Source organism: Pinus tabuliformis, chromosome 6 (assembly GCF_031772625.1).
Source record: "Pinus tabuliformis cultivar Carrire ecotype Pingquan chromosome 6, CPIR1, whole genome shotgun sequence".
Classification (NCBI taxonomy): Eukaryota; Viridiplantae; Streptophyta; class Pinopsida; order Pinales; family Pinaceae; genus Pinus; species Pinus tabuliformis.
In genome coordinates, this window is record NC_142292.1 from 1,768,132,203 (window position 1) to 1,768,138,810 (window position 6,608).

Below are 6,608 nucleotides of genomic sequence, written 5' to 3' on the forward strand. Positions count from 1 at the left end.
CCTCGGATAGATATTTCTAACGAGGTATCATACGCGTCAAGTGGATATCGTATGCCAAAGTTATGACCCCGGGAAGTTGATGTACCAATTTACCCCAACGAGGCCCATAGTTTTGGTGCTTCATCTCCTAGGGTTATGTTTTTGGATGATTAGGGTTTTCCATTGTTTCTAAATGATAAATAGGCCTTCGAGCCTTATTGTAACATAGTTCAGAGGCATGTAGCGGACACATCTCTTCTCAGAGATAAGCTACCATCGCTCGAGCTAGTTTATTTCCATTCTGTATGTATGCATATTTCAGTTCTTTGATATTAATGAAATGAAGTTTTATTTCTGATGCATCTCTGTGTTTATGTTTATATCTGTATTTTTTTGTGCTCCTGCATAAGTCTAGATCAACATTACAATCGACACGATGACAGATTCAGTGTTGATCACATTGATAGCAGATCCAAATGAGAACCTGAATATAGCCATGGAAAAATATAGAGGGCTTCAATAACACTGCTTCAGCCATGAGTGTGCTTTGTAGTTATCCAGATCCATAATTGCACCCTTTTCAGCACACACAAATGAGATATTGGCTTCAATGACTAGCTAGTTATCTCTTATTGTCAGTATTTAATCACTTAAGTTGGTTTATCAATGTGGAGCCACTTTTTAAGAAATAGGTAACTTATAAAACTTATAGAAATAGTATTTTGCAACTTAATGTTATCGAATCAAATAAGTTAAAAATTATTAAAATAAATAATTTTTAATGAAATTTTTTAAATCAATTTTAATAAAAATTATGATTTTTATTTTTTATTTTTTCTCTAATAATATTTCATTTATTTTCAAATCAATTCAAAATATTTAAAATTAATTAATTATCATATTATTGAATGAGATTGATATTCTAAATATGGAATTGAGCATTATAACATGTGTATGTCATTTTAGATATAAATGTTAAGATAAATTGACAAAAGTAATATATTGGTGCAGAAATCAAGAGAAGATGAATTAAAGAACTAAAATTATTGTTAAGATTGGATAGTGATTGTTCTCTCTCTCTCTCTCTCTCTCTCTCTCTCTCTATATATATATATATATATATATATATATATATATATATATAAAGTAAAAAAAAAAAAACATAATGAAAACTCAATATGATTAAGTAAAAAGAGATTATATAGTGTATTGTCAAAATAAAAAGAGATTTAAATCCTTTCAAAATCAAGTTCATGTGAATAGATAATGTTGTCAAAAAAAATAGTTCATGTATATAATGTTGTCAAAAACTTTTCAAATAATTAGTTTTAAAGAAAACAATAATTGGAAAATGAGTAGACAACCACGAGGATTTGAACTAGTGAGTTTTAATCATGGAGTGCCTTAACAATACATACATCTGTCAATTCAAAGTTCTATGGGCCTTGTTTTTCCTCTTTAAGTTTTATTGTTTTTTAATTTTTGACTTTTTTGTTTTATAATTATTGTTTCCAATTTAGTGATCACCATTGCATCCAACAATACATTGATATAAACATAAAATTTGAATATATTATAAAAATAAAAATAAAAATCTATAATATTATAAATTAGCAAATAGGTAAATATTTATATAACTAATGCAAAGTAATGATCAAAGTGATTTCTATAGTCTTGGCCATCGATAGGGACTTGTAATAATAGAGGAGACCTAAAGATTGTGATTCCATACATAAAGTGATGAATTATTAAAATAATAATAATTTATTTGTTTTTCAACAATTTAAACTAGTTATTTTTGTATTAGTTGATATCAAAGCTAGCTTCCTTATAAGGGATATGTTCTCTCATTTTTAGGTTTCCAAATCTATTATATGGATATGTTCTCTTCTTTTTCAAACTTATATGGCTATTATGTGGGAACCATTGTCTTCAATTAAGGGAATTTTGAGGTCTAAAATGAGTCTCCCAATAAAAATAATAAAATATGAGTTATGAAATTTTAAAGAAATAGAGAGTTTTTTTTAAATCATATTTTCAACTTATCTCTTTATAAGTTTACTCAAATGTGAAGTGCATCCTATGAGTGCCCACTTTGCATTTTTTTAGTAGGCCTGTAATTTTGTTTTTGAAAATGCATGTAAAAATTGTGATTTCAGACACTTTTTTGACCTCAAAATTATCCTAATTCTTTTTCAAGCTTCCATTTCCATTATAGGGATATGTTCTCGTTCTTCTAGAGTTTCTATACTTATCACAAAGATTCATCATATTATTTTGATGAAGGGAAAACATAAAGAAGGGTTGACTAAACTTTTCTCAAGGATGGTATTCATGTCATAGGATATCCACTGGATGAGTTGATCGACCCTTCCTCATGCATAATATTTCCATCAAGACGATGAAATGGGATATGTTAGCTAATAACCCTTTGTTAGGCATAATATTGTAATCTAAGGGGTCATCAGGAAGGGTTGTTTAGGGAATGATCTTCTCTTTAACCAATATCCTAGGTCCTTGACCAAAATATTTTCATTATGTGGGGGAACTAAGAGTGTTCAACTAACTCTTCCTCAAATTTAGTATTGTCATTGAGGGAGACCCAAGGGAAGATTTCATTGACCATTAAGCATAATACTAATGTCATAGAAAATTCGAAGGTACGATCATTAAACCCTTTTTGATGCATAATATACACTAAAGGGGAACTCAAGGAAGGATCAACCAACTTTTTCTTGATCATAGTATTTACATCATGAGGAAGCACGAGAGAAAGGGTCAATTGGCCCTTTTTAAAGCCTTAGTCATTTCATTGGGGGAGATTGTAAGGAGGGGCAGACCAACCCACCCTTGTGCATGGCATTCTGTCATAGAGGATCCCAAGATAACTATCAGCCAACCCTTTTTGAGGAATAGTATTAATTGTTGAGGGGGACTATGTTGAAGGTTTGATCATTCCTTCCACAAGCATAGATTTTTCCTTGTGGGGAAGTAGCGAGAATAGACGATTGAACCATCCTCAAGCATTATATTCTCATCAAGGGAGTATTAAGGGAAGGGTCAGTCTCTTAATATCCTAATCCTAATGTTCTAGAAGTCTAAATTAATTGTTTTAGGATTTAGTTTATTCTAGCATATTTGTCAATTTGTTGAGAGGATCTATAGCTTAATATGTAAATGAGACTTATCACACTCACTGGATTATAATATTGGTTGCTCTCTTAGAATTTAACATAGAGTTAATTAATATCAACTAGTTCTATTTTCATGTGAGGTTCATAAGCTTTTAGCCTTCTATTTTCTTTACAACTATTTTTTTCCTTATTTTATAAAATTTTGCGTAAAGGAATTTTTTCAACATGGTATCAATTTCAAAGCCATGTTGAATAATATGGGAAGGATTGGTGATGTATGGAGGAAGCAGGAAAGTATCCACAACATCATCCCATATCTCTCCAAATTCAAAAGTAATATTGAGGTGATAAAGAAAGATAATAATTTTTAGTAGTTAAAAGTACAATATAAAATATATTTTGCTCTTGAATCTTGATAGATAGTGTTTTTTATTAGATTTACCTTGTTTGTCAAGTAAATGAGTTGTAATCTAATTTTTATTTGTAAAATCTATGGTTTTTATATTGTAGATTTCATTAAAAGTGTTTGTTGCAATTGTAATGCTGTGAGATTCAAGTCTAACACTGTATTTTTGGTTAAAATCCCTTATTTTTCAAATTTATTAAAGGGCTCATATTGTATAAATTGCTTTAGATATATTTATAAAATTTGAGAATGAAAATGATAACATTGTAGATATTGAATTTTTCTTTAAGCTCCATCCATCATTTTTGGTTAGAAATCTACAAATTGTTGGACAAAAGACCACATTTGTGCGGGGGGAGGGTAAATCTGAGAGAAAATTTACAGTTTAACAAATTTTATTTAACAAACAATTATATAATAATAATCCATAACAATTTGAAACATATCAAAATATAGAAAAATGCATCATAAGGCCATCATCACATCAATAATACATCAGGAAGCCATCACATCAACAAAAAGAGACAAGTTTTACATGGAAACCCATATGGGAGAAAATCACAAAATCTTCTTCTTCTTATGCTTCAATTCATTACATATATTTGTAGGCACCGAACTACTGGAGGTACACACTCCAAAAATGTGCAAGTTGATACGTGTGGTAGGCTACAACCTAATTGAAACACCAACCTTGAAAATGTGCAAGTAATAACTCATTGAGGCTACAACCTAATTGAGGAACCAACCTCGAGGATGAGAAAGCTTCAACTTGCTCTAGGCTCCAACCTGATTGATGCACAAACCTCGATGTTGAGCAAGCTCTAACCTACTCTAAGCTCCAAATTTAGTGGAGGCACCCACCTCCTCCTTCAACCTCTTATGGACCACATTTTAAAATCTTTCAAACTATGTCCACATAGTATTCAAACAAAATAAATATTTAAAGTGAATAAGTTGATGCTATCATACTAGTGTGTATGCCTTGCCATACCCTGTCACAACTCTACTTCAACATTTTCACTAATATGGTCACATATGACTCATCTCAAAACTTACTTTTGCCATAAAATCAAAGCCACTTCAACATGCTCATATGCCCTCAAAGATATTACATAGGTTTAAATCATAAAAAATATATCAATGAGGTTTTTTATGCCTTTAGAATATCCACCTTTGAACACTGATCATTGTGCCTCTTCCAGATTCCAATTTGGCTCAAGAATGAGCTCAAAAACTCAAAATAACCATTTAAAACCATATATTAAATTAAAAATTATACACAAATTCATTTTTCATGTGCGTTAGACATAATAAACTTTTTCTAGCATCGACGCGACAAGATGCACACCACTGGTTGCTTAAATATTCAATAAAATGAAACTCTGGTGGGAAAAAATAATCAATAAAAATTGAATCCAAACCTCACAACCCGACTGATTGAACATGCACCTTCCAATCTACAAACTAAACCTCATACCAACTATGCCAGGTCACAATACTTAGTAGGCCATCTTGGCCAATGATTTTGTTATGGTAGCATTAACTTCAAATTGAAGAGATAAGATATTCGACCCCGAGCCACTCCACGTATGATTCAGAGTTTAACATATACAATGTATCAATCACCTATAGCGATCTCAATCTAGTGTGTTGATTGGGAGATGCTATATGTAACATATACAACGTGTCTACTTCTACGTGGCTAGCTCCAATGTATGTTGTAGCATTCAACATGACTTGTGCTTCACTGTTAAACAAAGAGTTAGGGATTCAACCCCAAACCACTCCTTGTATCAATCCACTCAATCTGATGTAACATATATAGTGTGTCTGTCACCACATAGTAAGCTTGATCTAGTGTAACATATACAACATTTCTATCACCATGTGTCCAACTCAAACAACCCAGTGCTTCACTGTGTATTCATATGTGCCGTATGAAACCAAATCTTCCTCGACCACGTTTGCAATACAATTCAAACCTAGATTACTATGTCAGATATCAATTGAACTAGGGTTATTTCAATGAGCACATTGTAGCATCCAAGAATTGTTCATTTATGTGATGTAAAGGAGGTTTCCCCCTCGAAGAGGCTTATTTTCAAGTCATGGATCTATCCTTTCTTCTGTTTTGTGATCTGGTTACATAAAATTTGGTATCAAAGCTATGGATTCTAGGGTTTTTCTCCTTCAAACAGGTCATACTGGAATATTCGCTTTAACATTGTTTCTATGAGGCTTCTGATCAAGTGGAGCAGAAATATTGGTGAACTTAGTGTAAAATTTCATATATTGTTTCGCTATATTTTATGAGATATAGTCTGATGAAGTTAGTGTTTCTGCATGCCCTTGAATTCAATCTCAAACAGGTGACCTAGGGAAAATCGTCATAAATTTCTCTTCGAGCATCAAATTTCAATTTCGTAAAAAGTTACTGAAATTGCACGAACTATAGTTTCTCATGTATCAATTTCAGGGTCGAAGGTTGAAACAATGACACAAGGAATCTCGTACAAATTCATTCTACTAAACTAGTCCATAATCACATCATCGTGGGAGATTTGGCATAAATTTATATCAAAGAATCCAATATTGGTATGAATTGTGGCATTAAAAAGAAGACTCATAGGTATACCACAGGATGAAATTTCAGACCTTGGGAGGCCGAAATTATGAAGATACAATAGTTTCAAGATCGAGTTCCTAAAAGTAAGAAAAATGTGTGTATTTTTTTTAAATTTTGCATCTTTTGTTTGAAAAAATAGTTTGAAGTGATTCAAAGGGCATAGTGAAGCATATATATCGTTTTTTAATTCTAAAATGCCTCGAAAAAATAAATGGATGCACCTAGTAAGAAAATCGAAATCTTTACTACGATGCATGAAGAAGATGAAGAAATGCAACATAATATATCAAAATTACGAGACCAAGTGCAACAATTTTTTCTCTTGCAAAGAGTAACCAAAAATGAATAAGAGGCTAATATGGATGATTTAGAGGAAAAAATAAAAGGAAACATGGAAGGTTTGAAGGATGGTTTAAAAGCAGACATGAGATTTTTTAAAGTAGACATGGAGACGATGAATGTC